Raw genomic sequence first — 15375 nt, 5'->3', positions numbered from 1 at the left:
GGCTTTACAATGTAATGAAATTGAAATATGAGAACATTGTATATATGTACATCTATTTAAGTAGAAAATTGTTTATTTTCTTAATATATACACAGTGAAAAAAGGCACAAAAATCTGTGAATACCTTGCTTTTGTGTCATGACATTCAAATGGCAAAGAAAAAAAACATTTCCTTTCATTTCTGATGGAAAAGATTAAAGAAATTTAATAACTCAATGACGCTAAGACAAGGCAAATTTGCTACATGTCAAAATGTAGAGAATATAAAGCCAAGAAATGACAGCTTAATCTCCAATAGATACAGGAAGGAAAAAACAGGCAATATGTCAAGGAATCTAATCAATACTGCACAAATCTATGACAGAGGTGTTAGTTGGTATAGATAGAGCTGGAAATACAGAGGAGGTTTAAAGAATTGATAAAAGGATGCAGTGAGCAACTGTATATGAAACTTAAGGAATATGAAGCATTTACATGAGAAGGCATTATTATAATCTATAAAAGTAAAGAAACAACATAGTATGTCAGCCTACTGTCTGAACATGCTTGCTAGACTGCACTCAAGCTCTACAAGTCTTATGTGAAGATTTTGATTTATCAAAGGGATAGCTTTGATATATTTAGCTGTTGGGGAGTCTCAGTAGAAAGGGTTCTCACAGACTTGTACATGAGAGTGTATATCTTTGCAGGGGTACATGTGCGTGTGTACATGTAAGGCAATGGAGTTTTCAAAGACTTCTACCCAAAACAAAGCCAGTCTAGATTATTCATTATCAAGACAATGATGTAAATATTTGGGGATTTTGCCGATTATCTCCAAACCGATAGAGATTAATACATGACTACTTTAGCTAAAACTGAAATGAGGTGTATTGGAAAAAGCTTCTTTGCAAGATTTTCTCCCCCCATCCCATTTTCTGAGCCATATTAACTAAATATTCTTTCCTCTTTCATACTCTAAACAGTGAATAAGACATACTGGTCTTTATTTGCATGACATTGTTCTCTCACACATCAATAGTATAATGCTGCTGCTACTAATACTAAGTGTTGTAATAAGGTATAGACAGAAAGAAAGAAAGATTTTAGTGAGTTTTTTGAGGGTATAGTAGGGATGGGCCCTGCTATCTTCAAAACAACATCCACCATATGTAATGACATGAGGCATCACATGCAAAAATGTCATAAAAAGAGCAGAAAAGTAGGAGAATTAAATAGAGAAAAAAGAATTTGAGTACTTTAATTACATTACCTACTTGATGTGTTAGAACACAGATAAATGTCCTGACCCTTTGTCAGCAAAGTAAAAACACTATATAAATTATAGCAATTAAGTTATTTTAAATGATAAGTGATTTTGCAGTTCCCCCTTGTATTATTTGAAACTAAAGGAATTCTTATTTTGTTTGGTTGGAAGGTGTTTTGGTTTTGGTTTTTTTTTGGGGGGTGGTGGTTTTGTTTGTTTGTTTGTTTGTTTGTTTTTTTGATATGTGAAGGCATAAGACATTTCTTCTCACTTGGAATGATATTTCAAACAAGAAAATGTTCATTTGCTGCCTTCATTATTTTTTTCTGTGTAAACTAAGCTTTTAATTGTAATAAAGTGCACCCTGTTTCTCCATAAAATCCTGTTAATCATTCATTTTAATGCTATAATCCCATCTAAACCCTGGCTGGCTTCAGCACAAAATTTCACTTTTCGCTTTTCCCTCTCTTTGTCAGTGATAGAATCAGAGAATAACTTTTGAAATGAAGAGTTATCACTCATCATCTAATGTTAATGGAAGATATGCTTGGGGAAAAGAGTTCTACCTCCTTATAGCAGTTTCAGTATTGAGTCTGACAGACTGTCTATTTTAACTGTGGTGGGGTTTGTTCTGTGGGATTTTTGGTTTTTGTTTGGTTTGGGAATTTTTGTTTTGTTATGTTTTTTCCCTTGAAATCTTCTCATTTAAAAGAGTCTATGAGTAGTAACATCTTACTCTTATACCAGAAAACAGTGGTACTCAGTTTTTTTGGCTCATTTTTCTTCTATCCATTCTTGTCATACAGGTCAATATCCCCAAAATAGTTTTATCTCTATGAGCAATATTCCTCTGAGGTTATTTATTGATTTTAGCAATTAACATAATGTTAATTATTTGCATAGAATATATTAATGGTGTGTTACTATAGAATCTGTACCAATTTGGGAGTCTGTAGCCAGCTGTCTTCATAAAATTATCTTAAATATAGTACTTCAATTGTCTTCACTCTAAAATTGTCAGAAATTAAAAATTATTTTCCAAATATCCTAGCTGCATCCTGTGAAGCCAGTTTTTACCCTATAGTCTCCATTTCTTGAAGGATACAAAGATTTACCATGTAAATAGAAATTCAGATTAAAAAAAAATCCAAAGAAAATGCAGGCCATACCTAGGTACTTAGGCAAAATAAGCTAAGTAAATCAGTATTGGTTTTACCAACCTGGTCAAACAGATAATTTTATAAAGAGACTATATATCTTGATGGCTTACTATTGTAATAATTCCTAAATTAATAACCTTGCTGTTCCATAAAATTTTATTGTATTCAGGATTTAAATATAGGGCCACTAATGTCAGCATTTATTACTAATAACTGAAAAATATAATATCAAATGAATGTTCAGCGATCGTTCTGCTGGAATTTAATGAGGGTGAGATGGAAGATACCAAGTAAATTATTTGATGCTTGCTGAGAGTTAAAAAGTAAAAATGGAGAGAAATACTAACCTCTCAGAAACCATAAGTCTGTCTGTAAATATTTGCAAATCTGAGACTTGAATTCATAGTTTGAACCTCAAATACATTAGTCTCAGTCTTCCCCTGGAGTTCAAACAATAGCCTCTTATTTCAAAATAAGATGAAAAAATACTCTAGAATTTACACTTTTCTCATTAGAATATTAGTCCAAGAAATGAGAAACCTTTCAAAGCTACCTCTCTGTAAGTACAGGATCATGAGATGGGTTCCCATAACTTCAAACGTATCTTTGCTTTGACACTCAGATCATCCTTGGAGGTAGAACATGTATCAGCCTAGGAAAGGCACAGCACGCAAGCCTCTCGAGTCTGGCAGCAGCACACCAATCATGCAGATACACATGTGTGTGGCAGTCACATCACCACCATGATGACAGGTTCTCTGGCCATGCTCAGTTCATCCTTACAGTGTGTGTTACTGATTTTAATCAACACCCCACAGGGGAAAATAGAGATATTGTGCAGGTCTGAGTAACAACACAGGAAGAACTTAGGTTCCCAAAATAACTAGTGTCCAATGAAATTCATTTTTGTTATGAAATGAATATTTTTCTAAAGCTTAAATATTTAAGGAAAAAATGTGACAATTATTCCTTAGAAATCAATAGTTAAATCCCAATATCATGTACTACAGTTTTTCTTACTATTTTTTATTTCCAGTCATATTTATAATGTCTGTGAATATCAATAACTACATGTAAATCTGCAGATATCAAAGTAAAATCTTAGCAAGAACCAGCTTTTCATTTTCTGAATGCTATTGATTAGATTTATTTCTATCTCAACCTCTCCTTATCCTTTTATTAAATTTTTACCCCTCATCAGGTCATATAAATGTAGTACCTTTTACAATTGAGAGTCCAGTGCTTGCAATTGGTGAATGCACATGCACATATGACCCTATAAACAAAAAACTAATAAAATTTCTGTACCATGTCATCCTTCAACCTCTATAGTCCACATTTTGTAAAATAAAAGAAGATTAAATCCATTAGGTTGTTTAATCTAGGGAAAGCATGTGTGTGTAAGAGTTGCTGGAAGAAAAATGTGGAAAACTATGCATATGTAAACTTACTGCATGAAATTCCTGGATTGGTCTTGTAAACTACAATACTTCCTTTTGGGAAGGCAAAATGAATGGAAGACATAAGTTTGTATCTTTTTTCCCTGAGAAATCTTTACAGTTTACTGCTTATAGCATAAATATCAATAAAGGCTGAGAGAGGGTTGGGAAACAGAAACACTTGTTTAGAAATGGATGTTTTGTTTCCATTTTTGACTAAATTTTGATTTATTTTTTTTTTTACATCACAAGAAAAATATTAATATATTTAAAAATTAATGGCTAACCTTTCTTTTTCAAGTGTTTGGATTCAGATGATCAGATTTATTTGACAAACCCAAAACTCTAAAAAAACCTGCTATTAGAATCTAATAATTTTTTACTAAGAGAACAAGATAATTCATCAGAAGCATATTTCCTGGGGAAAAAATGCATAAAAGATACCATTTTCTATTCAAAGCGTCCCAAAATATCTTCTTTTAATAATGTGTATTCTTATTTCACACCAAACATCAAGTCAGGAGCAAAAAATGAAATATGGAGTTTGCTGGGAGCAGTCCTTAGCAGAAATGGTCTTCAAGGTGCAGTTCATCAAGATTTTACAGGGAATAACTCTTCAGCTGATTGTTTAAAACCAGCAATTTCACAGAAGCCTTTTCTCTAAAAGGCTAATTGTTTGCAGTGGAATTGTCTCTACTTCTGGCATCTTTCCACTGCTATTTTAACGGTGTGATAAATTTTACAGAGTTTGTGAATGCTATGAAACTGACAACAAGAAACTGTTTAATAACTTTCTCTTGATATATTTTAACTGAGATGTAGCTTCAGTGATTTAGAAACACTCTCATTAAGACAAAAAAAAAGTGAACATGGATTTTCAGTCACTAAAAATGATTAGTCTTCTTCACAGTTCATAAAACATCTCCATCCAGTCTTTAATACTAGTTATTTAATTTATTAATTATTCATTTTCTGTGTTTATCATTAGTTTTAATTCTTGCTATAAATGAGAGTGACAGTGCAGGAAATGAAGGGTGAATAGGCAAGGGGAAGAGAGCTTAACTGCTGTTCCTAGCATTATCAACTAATCACAGAATGTGAAATATTTCAAGAAATAAAAGGAAATTATTCCGACTCATCTTTTCTTTATTCCAGAAATTCTCTCTCGTAAGGGAAGGTACAGTCAAATGTAAAGACATCCCAAACAAATAAAACCACAAATAAACAAAAATCCCAAATAAGGAAGCAAATAAAATAAACCAAAACATAACACAAAAGAAAAAAACAACCAAACAAAAAATTCAGATGGAAATTGGAACAAGTTATAACTCTGCTCTTCTTCCTCCTCTTAAAAGCAAAATTAAACAAAACCTCAAAAATAACCAACCCACCAAAAATCCATCTTTCAAAACCTCAAACAGTAAGATGTTCTATATTTTGTTATAGATTAGGAGGAACTACCTACCCTGGGAGAGTTTGTAATATCTTTTTCATACTTCGGGTTTTTATTCTGGTTCATAGACATCTCTGATTGCTGAATGATCATTTTTCTTGATGAGAAAAGGGCATTACTGGGAAAAATGACTTTAGACTCATCCAAGACGATCACAGAACAGACCAAAGTCTGCCCTCCTATTCTTGGGGTTTTTTTCCTTTTTTTTTTGCCTCCTCTCAGGATCCCAAACTCCATCATTTCATGATTGTCACAGCAAAACTGCATCCAGCCTTTCTATCCCCACCAAGTCCATTCTGCTGTGTAAGTATCAGCTATTGGGTCCAGCAGAGCAATCCCCTCCTCACCTCTGCAGTCTCCTGTGCCAAGAGGTTGACATCAATGAACTCTAGAAATTGTCTACCTTATTTGTGCCACACTGTGCTTTTCTTACAGCAGGTATGGGACCAGGGCCTGTAGGCACAAGGCTTCTTCCAGTTATTGAAGAAGGTCTCACCAACTTCTTCCTCCTGACTGGCAAGTCTGCAGTAAACACTCAACATAATGTTGCCCATGTTGTTCTGCCCATTAAACCTGATCAACAAGCTCTTAGTTTGCTCATCACCCATCGTAAGGCAGAGCTCCACACATTCTCATTGTTATCCCACAAAAAGCGAAAATATCCCTCCTTGCCATCCCAGCCCATCCTTCAAAAACTGCATCCATTCATGGCAGCAGGCCACCCATGTGAACTATGCCACCAGAGTTGCATGATCTTTTTTCACACAGACCTCTAATTCTTCCTGTTTGCAAAAGTAAACCTAGTAAGCTTGAGAAGGAAAGATTCCTATTCCCAAATGCTATATTTTTTAAAAACCTCTTTCCTCATAATTTTCTTCTTTATGAGACTGTAGAATATACAGACTCAAGTTCTTGCTTTTTGTAATTTGGAACTAGCTAAGAAATTAATTCACATATCATTTTAAGATATTTGACACTTTTTATCTTTGCTAACAAAGGCTATCAACTGTGTGGACTGCCCCATGTGAAGCTCCAGTCCAGAAGTTAGGTACCACATTTTAAATTGTTCAATCACCAGCTCCTTATGCAATAATAAAATTTTACATTCAAAACACTCCTCCTCTTTACCATGCTGCTCTCTGAACCCGTGGAAGGAAAACCTCTTTGTGTTATTATTAAAGAGTGCACAAAAGTTGTCAAAAGAACAGAACGTGGATACTTTGGAACATATGAGAACTATCTAATAGAGTCTTCAGAGTAAACAGAAGTAAAAGCTGGTCCTTAGTGCTGCATTCAGCTCTAGCAGGTCAGCCTCAAGATTTTGTGTTTTGGTGGCTTCCTTTGTAAATGCCTGGTTTCAAAATAGTATCGGAATTCTCTTAATCTCTAGCTAAGGCAAAGCATCAAGTTCAAGTTCTTGATGCTTTCCGTGTATTTATCTTTAGAAATATGTAATATTCTGACATCAGACAAACTTTAAAAACATTTAAGAATTTGTAGTATTTATTGAGAGTTACTAAAATAAAAGTCAAAGCATGCATATGTTTGTGAGGAATACAGTCAAAGACACAGATAAGATATCAGCATTATCCCTCCATTGTTTTTATTTAGGAGATTAAAAAAAAAAATCCCAAACCTGTCTGAATATTGTCTTTTAGTAGGTTTTCCAGTATTCTATCTTCAGGACACTAAGATATCCATACAGGTGCAACTGAAGCTGGTAGAACAGCTGAGCAAGCATATAGTTATGACTGTTTTTCATAGAGATGTAAAGCTGATCATAGCTGGTCAATAGTTGAGAGAGATGGTAAAGATCTTGGTCAAAAGTATGAAACAAAAGTCAGAAAGATGGCTGAATAATTAAATTTAGAGATTAATTATTGCCATTGTTTTTGTTATTGTCATTGTTCTTCTGGTTTTTATTGTTATTATTCTTATAATCGGTTTTCTATTTTTGTAATTCTCAATGATTTTGAGAGACTGGAATAATAATGGCTCAAATAATCAGGGTGCTAGCTGGTGATATACAAACTGCCCAGTTTGTGAACACCTGACACCTCAGGCTACAAACTGGGTGTTGACCAAGATGGGGGAAGGGGCTGATAAGAGGCAGGTTGTGCTCTTTAACATGCCAAAGGCCTTACCCAAACTGCTCAGCTGTGAAAATTCCTGTGTGGAGAAGTACCAGGACATTCACAGGCAGCCTGAACACATTTATCTCATGGACTCATGGGCCATAATGGGCCATAAACGATTCAACTGCTGATAGGAGGCACCTATAACAGCTTAGATTATCAAAGACTCTGGGAAGAGTCTGGTGATCCAAAGTATTACATCATACACTGTAAAACTCCCTTCTCTAGGGAAAGTATCTTTGTGTTCCCACCTTAACCTGTGTGAGTATAAACCCTATGGATGGTGTGTTTTGGTGGTTTCCCTCATGGGCTCAAGATTATGACCATCACTTTGACCAACAGACTTCGAAATTGCAAATACTCAGTCTTTTTGTGCAGTCCATTGGTGGTGGGATCTTTCTAACCATTTCTTACTCTTTCTTTTCCTTTTCTGTTTTCTCAACTATAAAACTTTAATGTTTTCTTTCTATATTACTATAGATAGTAACCAAAATGACTACATACCTGCTTTCCAAATTGTTCTAAAATAAATGCTGCATATAAATATTTGCAAATACCAATAACTCAGTGTCATTTCCCTCAAATCTGTCCTAGGGGATCTCTAAACAAGAACCTTGTTTAGTCTTCCCTTCTGGAGTGGGAACATTGTAACATTGTTATTATAGACTCTATTGGTAATCTGATTTTGTAATTTTTTAATTTTTTTTTCTCCAAAATAGACCTGTCCTAAGAAGCCTATTTTCAGGCTGAAAAGGACAGAGTCTTTTCTGTAAGTCTGTCTATGTCTCCTTCCTGTTTCTTCAGAAGTGCTAGAAACCCCAGTATCTGATGCAGTTTCTATTGAACAGGTCAGCAAAATTAGTACATCTTTGCAATATTTCAGGCTTTTATTAAATGTATGTTTTGATGAAAATGTGTAATAATATGAATTGCTTTGTTTTACTGTTCAGAGAATCTCAGAAATCTTACATTGGCACTGAAGAATTGTTACTAGTGCTCAAATTCTAAGTTGGAAATTAGTTATGTGACTTTTTTGCATTGCTGTTTGTGCCTTACAGGTTAAGAGAACACATTAAAAAAATTGCCACGAAAATCTTGCAATAACCAAAACTTCTAATTAGACAAAATATTTCTTTACAATAATCTATGTAGGAAGGGCAATGATAATTGTTATTAGCTCTCAGCCTTATGCATTTTGTACTAATACAAATTTTGTTCCAACTCACAATATAGAACTGTGTCTCACTCCAGTCAGAGACCCAGATAGCCCAATTTTAAAACCATTTTTTTGTTTCTGGAGGAGTCAGAGCTTTTTCAGAACTTGTTGAAATCTCTAGCACTCACTTCCAGTCAAGATACCAAATATATTTCTTCAGCTTTCTTAATTTTTGTGAAAGTTTCTCTCTTGGGAGATGCTTAAAGAAGAAATATAAGAAGACAAGTGCTAGTTGTTTCACTTAGTGTGACATGCACTGATATGATGAGGACACAGGGCAAAGGATTCTGAGTAGATCAGATGCAGGTTCTGAACAGACCAAAATAAAATCTTAGCAATTACTTTAAACTGGCTCATGTTTCCAAATATTATTTTTTTTCCTACTAGGAAAATGGCTAGAAGCTATTTTTAGAATAAAATTCAGCAACAGCTCTGACATTTCTGGGTTGTCTATATAGCATGTGCATGAAGACAGTCTCTAGTGTGGCTAATGCACACAAACAGATTTGTTCATTCTTGTGGTGCTCTGATAGCATCTTTGATGGACTCTGACAACTTCCTGGACCCCTTTTGGCCTCCCCATACCATGTTCTTTATCTTCTATTATCTGAAAGTTAAACCACACACACAAATCTTTTTTATTTCTTGTTTGCAAATGTGGGTGTTAAAGATTGTGTTAATACATTTTATATTGTCTTCAGCAGGCTTCTGAATGGACAAGCATGTATTTTCTTGGCCCACTTTTCTTTCTCCAGTCCTCTTTCCCATCCTGATCACAAGTTTTGTTAAGGTAGATTTTAAGCTTGTGGAATTATTTCCACTTCATTTGTAGAAATCATGGAAGCTCAGCAGAGATTAGTGCAAGATTCTAACTCTAACTCACATATATGCATATTGTTGTCCATTTCTCTGCCAGTACCACAAAGTTTACAAGCAAATAGCTTTAGAGATAATAACGTAGGGAAAAAAATTATATAGGGTTTATGTTTTTTGTTGATGAACCCCAAAGTCCTTATGACTTTTTTTCCTGATAAGGAAGTGATAAGTAAAAAAATTACTGGGAAAAGATTTTTGACTAACTTTAATATAGATAGCTATAACATGAAAGCTAGAGAGTGTCTCCTGAGCGATAACATGTATGCTAACAGCTGAATGCAACTAGGTTTGCATTTAAAAATATAAGGTTCTGGATTATCAAAGCCTGTTTGAACTCCCAAGAACTTAAAATATTTTAAAAATAATGGTAGGTTTCTTTTTCACACCCAACAAATTTGAAGTTATCACTATTAAAAGCTCAGAAACAGCACTTGAAATACACAATTACTGCTTCCCCATCCATAAACAGTGTATTTCTAGCAAAATTATCAAAGCTGTATGGTCTGTTGGTCTCATAAGGGCTCTTGGGCAGCTTGTGGAACCAGCTCAACTGAGGATACATGGTTCTGCTTCTGGCATGACTAATGCAGTTGGGAAATATGCCAGGCATCAGGCTCTTGAGGGAGGAGGGAAAAAGAAGAGAAAGCTAAAAAGAGCCTGGAGGGGAAGATCCAAGCAAATGAGCCAGCAGGCTTCACTGGAACACCATTTGACATTTGCAGGGCTGTAATGTTAGAAGCCTGCAGCAATATTGAAGCCTTGCTGCTCTAAGGGGCAAATCTACTGAAAAGCAAGCAGTGAACCCCATGGGAACAGGGTTAAAACATGGACATAAAAATGAGCAAGCGTAACACATCAATCCTTGTGTCACACAATAATATAAAGCAGTACAGGAATGGAAGCAAGAGTGAGGGACATTATTTTATCTTGTAAAGAAAACGTAAGAGATTTTATCTTACAGAAAATGCAGGTAGCTTTTTGTGATGGGAAACAAAATTTTAAAAAAACCAACCTCTTAGCCAGACAATTTCCCTGTGAATTTCCTTCTGAATCATCAATTAAAGCAGAGGAACAACAGCCAGCAGTGGTTGCATTAAGACTGGATCCTTTCATTTAAAATTACCTGGCAAAATAAGGTCACTGATGTTGTTAGGAAAGATGCCGTGCAATTCCTTTGTCTAAGCCACCTCTATGTATATCAAATATAACTCTCCTTTTCAATGAAATGATAATTTTATAGCAAGCTGCTGAACTCAATGTTAAAGGGGTTAGGGTGGTGATTGCCTAGTTTGAAACCATCATTGCTTGTTTTCTCATTCCTTTTCTTCCCTCTTCTGTATCTGCTCATGAAATGCCTCCTACCTTGAGAAAACAGATCTTTATTTATAGTGCTGCAAAGGTATTAAGGCTGCTAAACTAAGTGAGTTCTTTAAGGTTCATGGCCAAAAAGACTGACAAATCTCTAACTGTTTTCCTCCCCTAGAGGGAAGAAAAAAAAAATAGGAAAAAGAAGGAAAAAAATCCACCCCAAACCTGTTTCTTTTGTTCTAGAAGATGATAAAAACTGCAGTACTGATCACTGACAGTAATTTGTCTCCAGTGTACTGCATGAGAAATTAATTATATGATCTTGTGACAACTGGCTTTCTACGTGGCTGGGAGGTAGCATTAAAGGCTGTAGGGCTTCAGAGTTTAACAGTTGCTCAGCTGCAATGCAGGTAATTTGAATGAATTATTCTGCTTTCAATATGCAGTGTGTAGGCATGCTCCTTCCTCTCAACTGGTCAAGGTTACAGTGTCACGTAGTGCATCATTTCATAATCCAAATGTGTTACAGGGCACACTGGCTGAAAGCAATTTGCATTTTACAGATTTTTTAGGAGCTTTACACAGATTGTGATCACCAGAATACTCTGTTCCTCTGTTAGCAAGGCATTTCCACATCCTATACAACAGGTACAACCCTCTGTTCAGCCAGTTCATGCTGTCAGACATGGCTGGCTAGGATATGCATAGTACTCTGCATATGCACAGTAAGTACACCTGAGGGGTTGTTTATGTTCTGTGCACAAGATGTTCTTGTGCACAAGATGTGTGTTTTTACACGTTTTTTTTTTGAATTTTCATATTATGGGATAGTAAGACTCAAGTAGCATCACTTCCTGAAAACAAAACTATTAATAACCTGTCTTCTCACATTCTCCACAGAAAATCCATATCATTATAGGTCATCTGGGTGTGTTCCAACATACAGGGATTAAAGACAATTATAAGAAAATTAAATCACAAGATATAAATTCTAACTTATTACCATATTCCTGGAAAACTGGAAAGAAAAAGATGGATGTGTTTAATCCTGCAATTTATTACAGGAAAAAAAATCTTTACTATCAGTTTTATCACATTTCTGATAAATAAGATCATTCTGTATAACCAGCACAAGTAAATAAAAAATTATTATGATTATTATTCTCCTATATAAAAAAATATCTATTTTTACTGGTTTTAACCTAGATTTTCATCATGTTTATAGTTATACCAATGTTGTGCAAGGAAATAGGATAACAAAGAAAATTGTTTGCAGCTTTTGGGGTGTTTTGTTACTATTTCAAACTATTTCAACTATTTTGTTACTATTTTTGTTACTATTTTAATATTTCAATATTTCAATATTTTAAACAATTTTGTTGCTATTTCAAAATCATCCTGAAAACTGACCTTCAATAAAAGGAACTGCTCTGTATTAATTTATCTAATTTCTAAAAATGGTAGGGTCTTCCCTAAATCTTGTCTTTTGAATGTAGCATTCAGATAAATACACCTGGCCTAACACTCTGTTTTGCTTTGTTACTCAATTTAGTGAAGTTAGCTTGAGAAATTTCCTGCCTACTTCTGAATGTTCTTGTTATTGGAGATATTGTTGCTAGCAGGCACTGAGTGGAAAGTACTTTACAAGGCTTTTAAATGGGAGAAATATGCCTTTTTCCAAAATCTATGTCTGGAAGTCTCATTTTTTTTAATACCAGTGCAAACTCTCTTTTGGTCAGGTATCATAGTGGGTGATGCGAGATGTCACACACAGTTCCAGCAGTCATGTCAAGAGACCGGTTTGTCACATAACTGAATGAAACAGCAAGACAGAAAAAAACTGCAGAAAAGAAAATGATGAACGTTGATCTGCTGTGGAAGGGCACCTCAGGCTATTACAAAAATAGACTTTGTTTTGTGCCACTGGCAATGAATACTGCAGTGTTCATTGTTTGTGGAAAAGGATTTTGCTGATGATGGCACCAAACTGAACACTGAGATCTCTGCAGAACCTTGAAGGCACTTTAGAACTTTGCTGGAACAGACCACAGTTCAAAAAAGGAGGACAAAATGTATCTATGAGAAGAATCCAGCAAACAAGCAGTCTTTTTCAACATGGTCATCAGTTTAACTCTGACCAATTATAGCACAGATCAAAATACCAGTGAAGTTAGTCTTTAATGCCATTATGACACCAACTTTTATTCCAGCCTAGAGTATAACTACATAATACAGGGATGCTCCTTTCCATTGACTCTTGTTCATAACAGTACACCACGTGCACAGCAGTGATAACAATGGTAATGACATATTTGGTTGTGCTTTTTCTTGTTTTTAGTAGCTATGCAAGTGTTAGACTTAGAATATACTCATAGTCTTCCAACCCATCTCCAGTGGTAAGTAATACAGAATGGGTGGAGGAAACAGTAACCTTTCCACAAATATCAATAAGCAGCCTCTTATATATTTGGTTAGGTTTTGTCTAATGATAGTGGAACAGTCAAATATGCTCCTTCTAGTTTTTTCAACTATAACACCATAAATCTGGATGTTCTTAAATCCACATAAACACCCAGTTCCTTTTAAAAAGTCAGTACAATCTCAGCTTCCACAGCCACATATCAAACTGTCTCATTCAGCATGTTTTGGGCCAGTGCATTTTGCTTTAGTTTTTAACTGCTTACAGGTTTTCAGAACATACAAATTGCACCTATAATTCTTTGATCTGCATGAAAAATTGGCTGAATTTTTTGTCTTGTTTTGGTAAGTCATTTCAGTGTGATAGTTTATACATGCTACTGTTGGGATTAGAACATTAAATGAAACCAAATAGTGATATCACAGATATGATAGCTACTTGTATGTTATAAGAGGAATATGGAACAACTGAAAAATTGTGCATTTTTGGAATGAGATATGTACTTGTGACACTGCTGAAGCAGATAAATATATGCCCCCATTGGATATTACTGCCCTTCAGTTAGAATTTAAGGGTTTCTAAGGTTTCACACTGCAGGTGATCTGTAAAAATCTAATTTACTTTCTAAGAAAAGGGCATTGGTGCTAAAATCCTGAAATACTGTTTTTAATCATGTGTTACCTCATAAGTTTTTGGTGGATTTTGATGTGGGTTTTTCTGTTTGGTTTGTTGTTTCGGTTTGGTTGTTTCAGTTTGGTTTGGACTTTTTTTTTTTTTTTTTTTTTTTTTGCATGGCATTAAAGATTATGCATTTCCTGCACTGGGATACTGCACAAGAGAATAAGAAAGTGTTAAAGTTTGCAAGTCTCATGGGATCACATTCAGGGGTTTGGTAGGACCAGCAAAAGTCGGGGTTTGTTGTGGTGTACTCCTTTCTGCTAATTAGCAAAGGAACAGCAAATTATCTTCAACCCTTCCTTGCAGTTGATTTACTCCAGAAGGCATATCAAAAGTGAATTAAATGTGTCTTTGCTATTGCTCCAATTCAGATTGGGAGAGAGCTTCTGAAGGATATATTCCAAAGATGCCTTTGAATGTGCCATATTTCCCATTGCAGAATAGCTATGGGTACAAGCATCATGATTATTGAGGAATTAGTACCGACCCAGAAAACTAAGATACTTGCTGCTGTGATAAACCAATACACATATTGATTATTTGTTACAATAAAAAGTGGTAAAGAGAGTGCTACAATAACTTTCATATAAATAATTTTTTTAACTCTTTTTTTCCTCCCCATAATAGAGGCAGCTGAGAGAAGAATGCATTTGCGAGAATCCGGATGGGGCACCTTTTGTTATTTCCTTGAGTAAGTGTCATAACTTGATTTTTTTTAAAGTAATTTAACTAACCTTAATAACACTAATTTAAAAAGGAAAAAAAAACCCAAAGTGTCCTAAATTATTGTTCTTGAGTATATTCCAGGATTTACTCTGTCATACCCATGTACTTGGAGACAAGGAAAAAGCACAAAATATTGAAAAAACAGGGCTTTTGTGTGGTGGTTTGTTAGTAAACACAGCTGAGCCCAGCTGATCCACCTAAATCCTTCACATTGCCAACACTTCTAAGAGAAAGCAGGGAAAACTGACCAGCTATATAGAATGTTAAGATTTAGTCTCTCTTGAATTTACTAAGTAGAATTCATTTGTCAGGTAAAACGTTAGATTTTGTAATTGTGTGATAACATGGACATATTTTTAACTTGTCTAACACAACCCCAGAAAAACCATTTTCCATTTGTCTATATCCATATCTCAGTGGATATTTCTATATCATCTATATTATCCAAAGTGATTGCCATCAGGACACTGAGGGCACCTCTCCAGATCTCCCGAGTCTAGGGGTTTAGCTGTCTGATTTTGAGGACACCTCTGATGTTTATAACTGTCTAGCCTTGAACATCAACAAAACCTTTCTGAATTCTCCCAAGCATTAGGCACAACTACACGTGTGTCAGTATAAAATGCAATGACACAAATCAGTGAAACAAAAAGTGTGTAAAGGAAGGAGAAATTATCCTCTGCCTTTCTATGGGGATTCCCACAAACCAGAATGTGCTA

This window comes from Passer domesticus, chromosome 2, assembly GCF_036417665.1.
Source record: "Passer domesticus isolate bPasDom1 chromosome 2, bPasDom1.hap1, whole genome shotgun sequence".
NCBI classification, from domain to species: domain Eukaryota; kingdom Metazoa; phylum Chordata; class Aves; order Passeriformes; family Passeridae; genus Passer; species Passer domesticus.
Note: the sequence above shows the minus strand (reverse complement) of the source record.